Here is an 11,602-nt window from a genome sequence, read left to right on the forward strand (position 1 = left end):
AACATACACTGGCAAGGGAAAAAGCAAGGGAATTCTAGAAAAAATATCTGCTTCATTGACTATGCTAAAGCCTTTGTGTGGATCACAATAAACTGAGGAAAATTCTTAAAGACATGAGAATAAATACCTGACCACTTTACTTGCTTCCTGAGAAACCTACATGCAAGTCAAGAAGCAACAATTTGAATTGGACATGGAACAACAAACTGATTCAAAACTGGGAAAGAAATATGTCAAGGCTGCATAGTGTCACCCTGCTTATTTAATGTATATGAAGAGTACATCATATGAAATGCTGAGCTCGATGAATCAAGAGATTCAGAAATTAAGAGATTTCTGGGAGAAATCTCAATAACCTCAGATATGCAGATGATACCACTTTAATGGCAGAAAGTGAAGAGGAGCTAAAGAGCCTCTTGATGCGAGTGAGAGAAGAGAGTGAAAATGCTGGCTTAAAATTCAACAGTCATAAAATGAAGGTCATGGCATCCAGCCCCATCAATTCATGGCAAATAGATGGGGAAAAACTGGAAACAGTGGCAGATTTTATTTTCTTGGGCTCCAAAATCACTGCAGATGGTGACTGCAGCCATGAAATTTAAAATTAGTATTTTAAAAGATGTGTGCTGCAGTTTGCAGGCCCTGCCCTTCTGCCCTCTCCCTATCTCCCTTTGCCAACATGGTTGCTCCCTGGGTGTCCTGCCCCCTAGCTGCCTCCTTCTGTCTCTTTCTTAGGGTTAGGATTAGCTTTGCCCCCAGACAAGGCCTCTGGAGAGCTGCCACTGCTGAGCTACAGACAAGGACCAGATGCCAGTTATCAAGGCTAAGAAGGGCTTCCCTGGTGGCTCAGATGGTAAAGAATCCACCTGAAATTTGGGAGACCTGGGTTCAATCCCTGGGTTGGGAAGATCCTCTGGAGGAGGGCATGGCAACACACTCCAGTATTCTTGCCTGGAGGATTCGCATAGACAGAGAAGCCTGGTGGGTTACAGTCCATGGGGTCACAAAGAGTCGGACATAACTGAGTGACTAAGCACAGCAAAGGCTAAGACACACTGCAGTTATAACAAGAAAAATGTTGCAGCCTTAAGACGTGAAACTTACGTAGCAGATTTTAGAATTCAACATAGGAAAGAGACATTTAACTAACATGATGGGAAAAGATTCAGAAAGTTTTACCCAAGAGAATATTGACAGACTGATTACTTACCTTTTCCCCAGGGGTTTGAGAAGTGAGCCCAGCCAATAATGAAGCATCATGAAGAGATTTTTCCAAAACAAAGAGCATCCAGTGGGGAGAAGATGGCCGCCCATTTCATTTTCTTTTTATACTGGCAAACAAGCATATTATTCATGAATGCATGAGGCACACAGAAAGCTACTACATGTGAAGAAGAAAAAAAACAGCCAAAACCACTTGTGAGCTCAAGGTCTGTTTTCAGAAAAAACTAAAAACCAAAGATCCAATTGGCAGCAGATGACTGATTAAGGAGGAACTAGAAGAAATGTTAGTGGAAAAACTGTCAGATCAAGAATAAGCTCAGTCCATTTGGCTGCTGAAAAGACTATCAATGTTGCCCTCTGGTGCTACTGAAGAAGAATTTGTGTTCATAAGCAGAAATAATGACAAACTATAAAAATAATCTCAGCCTTTAGATAAAATGTTGATCTTGATAGTTTCCTCTGTTTAAAAAAATAGCAGTATGTTATTTACTTTCCAAATTTTGAGGGATTTTCTAAATATCTGATATTTTCACTGAATACAGAAGTCTAGTCAGACAGTTTTCTTTCAGTGTCTTAAAGATATTGTCCCAATGTTTTCTGGAAACCATTATATCAATATTCAGTCATTTATATTCTTGTCCTCCTGTGTGTAATGTGTCTTTTTTTCCTCTTATAATACTTTCTCTTTCTCTTTATTTTTCATCAAGATGTGCCTAGGGTGATTTTCTTTTTTTTCTGTAGTGAGACATTTAAATCAAAAATTAAGATTTTTTTGAGCTATTGTCATATATTTTCCACTAAAATTAACCATATGTTAGACTTCTTGCTATTGCTCCACAGATATTGAGACTCTGTTCATTTTCTAAATAATCTTTATTTCTTCTGTTCTTCCGATTGACTAATTTCTGATGATCTATCTTTAAGATTACTGTGATTTCTTTGTCACCTTCAGTCTTCTGCTAAACTTCCAGTATTTTTAAATTTCAGATATTTCACATTTCGGTTCTATAATTTTTTAATGGTTCTCTTTCATAGTTTTTATTTTTTGGATGAGATATCCTATTTGTTCACTCTATGGAGTCACATTTTTCTTTATGTTCTTAAAAACAATTAAAATAGTTGCTTTATAATCCTTATCTGGTAATTTCAATACCTGTGTCATCTAAGAGTAAAGAGATCATCTTTACTGACCATATGTTTTCTTGAGTAAGAATTGCAATTTTCTGTTTCTTCATTTGTTGAATTATTTGGAATTGCATTATGTTATTGATATTTTATAAATATATATTTTATCTTTTGAATTATATATTATAAAGATGCAGGATCTTCTTATAGACTCCCAAAAGCATTGTGGGTTTTGTTGTTGATGTTTCAATGGACAGTTAATTTGACTGAACTTGAACTCCAAACTCTGTATCCCTGTAGAGTGAAGCAGCTGAAAGTCCATTCAATTATTTTAGCCTTAGTTTCTCCATACTTGTGCTATTCAGGGGTCCGCCAGAGATAGTGGCAGATTTTATACTCAGAATTTGGGGTATCTGGTATTGACTTTCTCTTTCCCTGTGTTTTCTCTCTGTATTAGTTTCCTAGAGATGCTATAACAGAGTATCACAAACTAGGTGGCTTAAAACAAGAATTTGTTCTCTTACAGTTCTGAAGGCTAGCAGTCCAAAATCAAGGTATTGGCAATATTAGCTTGCTTCTCCTGGAGGCTCTGAGGAAGAATCTGTTCTATGCCTCTCTCATAGGGTTTGGTGGTTGCCAATAATAGTTGGCATTGATTGGTTTGCAGCTGCATATTCCAATCGCATAGGAGAGAGTTCTGACAAAACGTGATCCACTGGAAGAGGGAATGGCAAACCACCCCAATATACTTGCCGTGTGAAAATCAGGAATTGTATACAAAGATGAAAAGAGATGAAACCAAAAGATGAGTCCCCCCGGTCAGAAGATATCTCATATGCTACTGGGGAAGAGAGGAGGACAGCTACTAATAGCCCAGAAAGAACCAAGTGGCTAGGACAAAGCAGAAATGCTGCTCACTTGTGGATATGCCTAGTGATGAAAGTAAAAGCCAATGCAAACAACAGTATTGCATAAGGATCTGGAATGGTAGGTCCATGAACCAAGGTAAATTGGATGTGGTCAAGCAGGAAATGGCAAGAATAAACATCGACATCTTAGAAATCAGTGAACTAAAATGGATGGGAATGGGAATTTAATTCAGATGACCATTATCTACTGTGGGCAAGAATCCCATAGAAGAATGGAGTAGCCCTGTTAATTGACAAAAGAGTCCAAAATGTAGTCTTGGGTGCAACCTCAAAAATGACAGAACGATCTCAGTTCGTTTCCGAGGTAAGCCATTCAACATAACAGTAATTTAAGTCTATGCCCCTACCAACAATGCTAAAGAAGATGAAGTTGATAAGCTCTATGAAGACCTAGAAAAAACTCTTAGAACATCAAAAAAGATTTCTACTCATCATTGGGGATTGGAATGCAAAAGTAGGAAGTCAAGAGATACCTGGAGTAAGAGGCAAGTTAGGTCTTGGAGTACAACATGAAGCATGGCAAAGGCTAACTGAATTCTGCCAAGAGAATGTATTGGTCATAGCAAACATCATTTTCAATAAAACAAGAGATGACTACACATGGACATCACCAAATGGTCAATACCAAAATCAAATTGATTACATTCTTTTTAGTCAAAGGCGAAGAAGCTGTATATAGTCAGCAAAAACAAGAGCTGGAGCTGACTGTGGCTCAGATCATTAGCTTCTCATAGCAAACTTCAGATTTAAACTAAAGAAAGTGGAGAAAACACTAGGCCATCTAGGTAGACTTAAATACAATCCCCTATGAATATGCTTATTTAACTTATATGCAGAGTACATCGTGTGAAATGCTGGGCTGGATGAAGCACAAGCTGGAATCAAATTGCCAGGAGAAATATCAATAACCTCAGATACAGATGACACCACTCTTATGGCAGAAAACAAAGAAGAACTAAAGAGCCTCTTGATGAAAGTGAGAGGAGAGAGAAAAGCTGCTTTAAAACTCAACATTCAGAAAACTAAGATCATGGCATCTGGTCCCAACACTTCATGGCAAATAGATGGGGAAACAATGGAAACAGTGACAAAGTTTATCTTATTGGGATCCAAAATCATTGAATATGGTGACTGCAGCCATGAAATTCAAAGACACAACCTAGACAGCATAATAAAAAGCAGAGACATCACTTTGCTGACAAAGGTCCATATAGCCAAAGCTATGGTTTTTCTGGTAGTCATATATGGATGTGAGAGTTGGACTATAAAGAAAGCTTAGTGCCAAAGAATTGATGCTTTTGAACTGTGGTGTTGGAGAAGACTCTTGAGAGTCCCTTGGACTGCAAGGAGATCCAACCAGTCCATCCTAAAGGAAATCAGTCCTGAATATTCACTGGAAGGGTTGATGCTGAAGCTGAAACTCCAATACTTTGGCCACCTGATTTGAAGAACTGACTCACTAGAAAAGATCCTGATGCTGGGAAAGATTGAAGGCAGGAGGAGAAGAGGATGACATAGGATGAGATGGTTGGATGCACCACTGACTTGATGAACATGAGTTTGAGCAAGCTCCAGGAGTTGGTGATAGACTGGGAAGCCTGGAGTGCTATAGTCCATGGGGTTACAAAGAGTCAGACATGACTGAACAACTGAACTGAACTGATGAATATGCAGTGGAGGTGATGAATATGCAGTGGAGGTGATGAATAGATTCAAGTGATTAGATGTAGTAAACAGTGTCCCTGAATAACTATGGACAGAGGTCTGTACTATTATACAGGAGGCAGTGAGCAAAACCATCCCAAAGAAAAAGAAAGGCAATAAGGTAAAGTGGTTATCTGAGGAGGCTTTACAAATAGCTGAAGAAAGAAGAGCAAGAGAGAAAAAAAAAGAGCAAGGGAGAAAGGGAAAAGTACATCCAACTAAATGCAGAGTTCCAAAGAATAGCATGGAGAGCCAAGAAGACCTTCTTCAATGAACAGTGTATAAGACCAGAAGAAAACAACTGAAGGGGAAAGACTACAGATCTCTTCAGGAAAATTGGAAATATCAAGAGAACTTTTTCCCCCAAAGATGGGCATAATAAAGAAGAGAAATGGTAGAGACCTAGCAGATGAAGAAGAAATCAAGGAGAGGTGGAAAGAATACGTGAAAGAGCTGTACAAAATAAGATCTTAATGAACTGGATAACTATGATGTGGTCAGTAACCCAGAGCCAGACATTATAGAAGTGGGTCTTAGGAAACACTGCTGTCAGTAGAGCTAGTGGATGTGATGTAATTCCAATAGAGCTATTCAAAACCCTAAAAGATGATGCTATTAAAGTGTTGCACTCAATATGTCAGCAAATCTGGACGACCCAGCAGTGGCCACAGGACCAGAAAAGGTCAGTCCTCATCCCAATTCCCAAGAAGGGTAGCACTAAAGAATGTTCAAATTATTGGACAGTTTTACTCATCTCCCATGCTAGTAAGGTCATGCTTAAAATCTTGTATGCCAGGCTTCAGCATTATGCAAACCAAGAACTTCCAGAGGTCCAAGCTGGATTTAGAAAAGGAAGAGGAAGCAGAGATCAAATTGCCAACATTCACTGGATCACAGAGAAAGCAAGGGAATTTCAGAAAAACGTCTACCTTTCTTTCATTGACTATGCTAAAGCCTTTGATACATGTGGATATTAAAGAGATGGGAATATCAGACCATCTTCCCTGTTTCCTGATAAACCGGGTCAAGAAGCAACAGTTAGAACCCTGTATGGAACAACTGATTGGTTCAGGATTGAGAAAGGACTATAACAGGGCTGTCTGCTGTCACCCTGTTTATTTAATCTATATGCTGAGCATATCATGAGAAATGCCAGGCTGCATGAGTTACAAGCTGGAATCAAGATAGGTGGGAGAAACATCAACAACCTCAGATAACCTTCTGCCACTCTAAAGGCAGAAATGAAGAGGAACAAAAGAACCTCTTGATGAGGGTGAAGGAAGAGAGTGAAAAAGCCGGCTTAAAACTAAATATCAAAAAAACTAAGATCATGGCATCCCGCCCCATTACTTCAAGGCAAATAGAGGGGGAAAAGGTGGGAGTAGTGACAGATTTCCTCTTCTTGGGCTCTAAAATCACTGCAGACAGTTACTGCAGCCATGAAATCAGAAGACAATTGCTTCTTGGCAGGAAAGTTATGAGAAACCTAGGCAGTGTGTTGAAAAACAGAGACATTACTCTACCGACAAAGGTCCGTATAGTCAAGGCTATAGTCTTCCCAGTGGTCATGTATGGTTGTGAGAGCTGGATTGTGAAGAAGGCAGAGTGCTAAAGAATTGATGCCTTTGAACTGTGATGCTGGAGAAGACTCCTTAAAGTCCCTTGGACAGCAAAGAGATCAAAGGGAAATCAAACCTGAATACTCATTGGAAGGACTAATGCTGAAGCTGAAGCTCCAGTATTTTGGTACCTGATGCGAATGACTGACTCATTGGAAAAGTCCCTGATTCTGGGAAAGACCGAGGAGGGCAGGAGGAGAGGGCATCAGAGGATGGCTGGATGCATCAGAGGATGCAATGGACATGAACTTGGGCAAACTTCGGGAGATAGTGAAGGACAGGGAGGCCTGGCATGCTACAGTCCATGGGGTTGCCAAAGAGTTGGACACAACTAGGGGACTGAACAACAGCAACATTCCCATCTCTGCCACCATCTTCATGAGGTAATGTCCCCTCTTGTGTGCGTCTATGTCAAAATTTCCCTCTTCTATATAAAGATACTGTCATTGGATTAGCACCAACTCTAATTCAATATGATCTTGCCTGAATTAGACCTGCAAAGTTTCTATTTCCAAATAAGGTCATATTCACAGATTCTGGATGGACATGAATATTGAGGGAACATTATTCAACCCAGTACTTTCCCAGTGCCTTGCTATGGTGCCCTCAAACTCTGTTGCCTAATTCTTCAAGCCACTAAGACTACAGATTTCTATACAAGTATTAGTGGTGGCTCAGATGGTAAAGAATCTTCCTGCAATGCGGGAGACCTGGGTTTGGTCCTTGGGTTGGGAAGATCCCCTGGAGAAGGGAATGGCAAGCCACTCCAGTATTCTTGCCTGGAGAATCCCATGGACAGAGGAGCCTGGTGGGCTACAGTCCATGCATGCGGTTGCAAAGAGTTGGACTTGACTGGGAGACTAACGCTTTCACTTTCTATGTCACTGAGTGGGCCTGGACTCAGGTAAAAAGCTACCAAAAAAAGAAACTCATAAGGCTTTTCTCTTCTTCCAAAAATCATGTCCCTTCCAGATTTTGCCTGCTTTTATTTACTCTATAGTACCTTTGGTAATTGGGGCTTCTTAGGTGGCACAATGGTAAAGAATCTGCCTGCCAATGCAGGAGATGTGAGATGTGGGTTCGATCCCTGGATTGGGAAAATCCCCTAAAGGAGGAAATGGCAACCTACACAGTATTCATGCCTGGGAAATCCCATGGACTGAGGAGCCTGGCAGGCTACAGTCCATGGGGTCTAAAAGAGTCAGACATGGCTGAGCACACATGTATGTACCTCTGGTAATTTTTAAATCTTTTCTGTGGTTTATAGTTACTCTCAATAGGAAGGTACATCTTATAGGAACTACTCAATCACAACTAAAGTAGACTCACCTGTTTTTCTAACAAGTTTAATAGAAAAAAAAGTAAGAATTAACATTAAGTTTCATGTTAAATAATGTATATTAATTATGTTATATTTTTTACTGCTATTTAAAACCTTAAATATTTCTACTTTATCATTGTGAAGCTGTTTTTCTCCATCAGAAAGCATGCACAGTGTCCAATGAATAAAACATTAATAATAACAGCATTTACTACTTAATGTTTCAATTACTCTTCTAAATGCCTTATATATATGTTGTCTCAGTAAATCTTCACATCAACATACAACTTAAGCAGTAGTTTTACAGAAGAATAATTCTCATTTTACAAACAAGGAAACTGAGGTTCCAGGGATTAATCTGTACCTGTCCCACGGGTAGTATATGATGAATTGTAAGAGTTCATGCCTATAACCATTATGCGGTACTGCCTCCTAAAAGCACAAATTGTTATCTCTGGCACAAGTTTGGATCATTATTAACCCCAAAACTTTGTTATTTATAAGGCTTCATTTGTCTAATTTTGCCTAATTTCTAATGTAATGTATGAAGTAAATAGGAAGAATAAATAAACATTGTAGATACACGATTTTATTAAATGGAATAGTTTAATATCAGCATCAGTTTATTTCATTATTTTTAATTTTTTTAGTTTGTATGAGTGATAATCAGAAATTCTTTAAGTACTAAAGCAAGCTTCAGAATTCTCAAACTTACACATTTTAAAAATTTATCTACAAAGTAAGAACTATGGGAAAATTAGATTCAACCTAATTAGTGCATAATCTGCAAATAGCTGAATTATATTTTATTATAATGTTAACTTTTGTCATTAATAAAAATCCCTTTCTCTCTCTCCTCTTTTTCCTCTCTCCTCTCTCTCTCCCTCCCTCCCTCCCTCTTTTTCTCTGTCTCATCTATTTGCTCTTATCATAAACATGATAAGCTGTTAAGACACGAACAAGTGTGTACTTAAGCAAAATAGTTATTTCCTTAACATGACTCAGCAAGGCACCCTAGAGATTAATACTGTTACTGATTTCACAGGTCTCTTGTGCATGTGAATTTCCACGAGAGTCTATTCAACTGGTGTGACTAAGAAGAAAGAACAATGTTCCTCTATACAAGGTGGGTTTTGCATTGTCCCACACATAGCCTGCTGATGGCCGTGGGATGGCAAAGTCATCTTCATTAGACGGAATTTAATAGTGAATCAAAGTTCTTGTGGAGAATAGACTGATCTAAACTTTAGCCTCCCTTGGGTCCTGCTGAAAGATTAGAGGGAAAGAGTAGGGCCTTGGTAAGTTGAATGTATCAGATTGTTTTTCACTAATAGTTCTCTTGTAAAACTCTGAAAACCACCCAGTTTAACCCTTAAAAAAAGGAGAAAGAAAGAGGAGTGGGATGGGGGGAGGGAAAAAAACTCAAATAGTATACCACAGGCATTGATTTCATTGGTTTCTGAGGCATGCTGTTATTCCTGTAGCAATTTCCACAGTTCGGATTATGTACACATGACCAAAATTTGTCCATCAAAAGTAAACCAGTTTTCTTGCTCCATTTAATAGTCCATGCCAAACGCAGCAATACTAAGACTTTAATAGTTTATAGAATTTAATTGCCTTTAACTTTTGTTCTACGTTTGGAAATTCTAAGACAACCTAAAAGTGCAGTCCTTCAATAAAATCTTTTCAAAAATATTCTGAATCTGAAAAGAGTTAATGGTGGAAGAAAGAGGAGGCGTGACACAGGTGAAATGTATCAACCACACCTGTACAGCAGGATCGGACATAGTTAACGAGAAAAAAGGAAGGAGAAACAAACGTGTTAGATGATCTTCGGTCTAAAGAAATCTCTGTTGGGCAACGGGGCGTTTTGCTCCTTGCCTTTTATTCCAACTTCCTTTCAAACAATTTGTTAAGTGAAAAGAGAGATGATGGCAGCTCAGCATATCAAAGCTCAGTTATCAGTTGGCTTATTCTAACATCTTTGGTCTTTTGTGGATGCCTTATGATGTGTTGTGTGGTAACACTGGAAAGTCAATCTTACACCGTGATTGCCACATAAATGTTAAGGAGTCTGAAAAAAAAATCACAAAATAGAAATTGTTGAGCTCTCAGGTATAAAGTGGCACTGATAAGAATTAATGTATCCAAAAAGATTTGGGTAGGTTTCTTTTTCCTTTTATGGGGGGAGGATGGGGGTGTGTGAAGAGGGACTGACTTATTTTTCAGTAGGGTGAGAAGGAATGTCTAAGAGAATGAAAAGGCATAATGGAAACTCTTTCATTATCAACTCTTTTAGAACTGGCTGTGAGCATGCTGTCCCAATTAATGAAAAAACTGAATTAAAAAAGCTCACTGTCATGACAAAGAAATCTTTTTCCTTTCATGTAATATTTTTATTTTTAAAATTCAGAGAAACTCTTAAAAAAACCTTTTGGGGGACAAACATACTTTTGCTAAATCTATAATAGGAAGATTTTTAAAACCCTTGAAGGATAGCGTACTGTCAGCAGGAGACACCTTCATAGGGATAGTGAAGAAAACTGAATGAAAGAAGGTATGATTTCAGAGCTCTGTGTAGGAGTACGGGAACCAGTAAGAGACAGCGAGTCAGCCAGGGACAAGTCTCAGGAACCCATCACCAGTGGAAGGGTACTGGGCAAGCGGAAGAAGCAGCATTTCCAGACCAAGTGAGAGCTCAGCCACGTGAGAGGGACACAGCCACTGAGCCAAAGCCAGAGAGAGGGAAGAAAGACCTTGATCTCTTTCTCCTCCTGTCCACATATCTCCTGCTGTGCTTCCAGAAGCCTGAATGAACTAAGTGCTGCTGTCTTCAGGATCAGACCTCTTTCACTAGCCCAGGGCACAGCTCAGAGCAGAGAGAGGAAGAAAACTGACAGTGGGGATTACAGAGGCATGACCAATGGAGACAGTGAAAGAGAAATCACTTGGTATCGAGAGCCAAGAGAGCCTGAATCACAGTCCTTAAAGCATGAGGAGTCAATTTCCTGTGACTAAGACTGTATTTCCGACTATAGCCTCAGTAATGATCTCTTAACTGTGATGGATCACAGGTTTAATGTAATCTTCTTTCAGAAAAAAAAAAAATGTTTTTAAAAGATAAGGTAAAAAGGAAAAGGAAAAAGATACATGAGATTTTCTTTATGGACAACTTTATCCATAAAAATGACAAGTGTAATCTGTTTTATTCTGGTTAACCATACTAATTCTTATTTTTATTTTTGTACAACTATATGAATTAGTGTCTTTATTTTTTTGTAGCTGTATGAGATAGCATGACATATTTTCTTCAAAATCAATTTCATCTAGCCCTTAGAATGTTTTAACAAAGACAATGGCACCCCACTCCAGTACTCTTGCCTAGAAAATCCCATGGACGGAGGAGCCTGGTAGGCTGCAGTCCATGGGGTCGCTGAGAGTCGGACACGACTGAGCAACTTCACTTTCACTTTTCACGTTCATGCATTGCAGAAGGAAATGGCAGCCCACTCCAGTGTTCTTGCCTGGAGAATCCCAGGAATGGCAGAGCCTGGTGTGCTGCCGCCTGTGGGGTCACACAGAGTCAGACACGCCTGAGGCGACTTGGCAGCAGCAGCAGCAGCATAGTATATTGACTTTAGTCTGCAAATCTTCTCTAAAAGGGAAGAAAACCGCAA

General features: G+C 39.2%; 1 pseudogene; it reads left to right on the plus strand.

Moving 5' to 3' along the window:
- The first annotated feature begins 679 nt into the window (after nt 1–679).
- LOC147370973 (small ribosomal subunit protein uS9m pseudogene) lies at nt 680–1,637 on the plus strand (annotated as a pseudogene).
- Nucleotides 1,638–11,602: the final 9,965 nt, after the last annotated feature.

This window comes from Bos grunniens, chromosome 6, assembly GCF_055505025.1.
Source record: "Bos grunniens cultivar Pamir isolate PY7600 chromosome 6, Bosgru_T2T1.0, whole genome shotgun sequence".
In the NCBI taxonomy this organism is placed as follows: domain Eukaryota; kingdom Metazoa; phylum Chordata; class Mammalia; order Artiodactyla; family Bovidae; genus Bos; species Bos grunniens.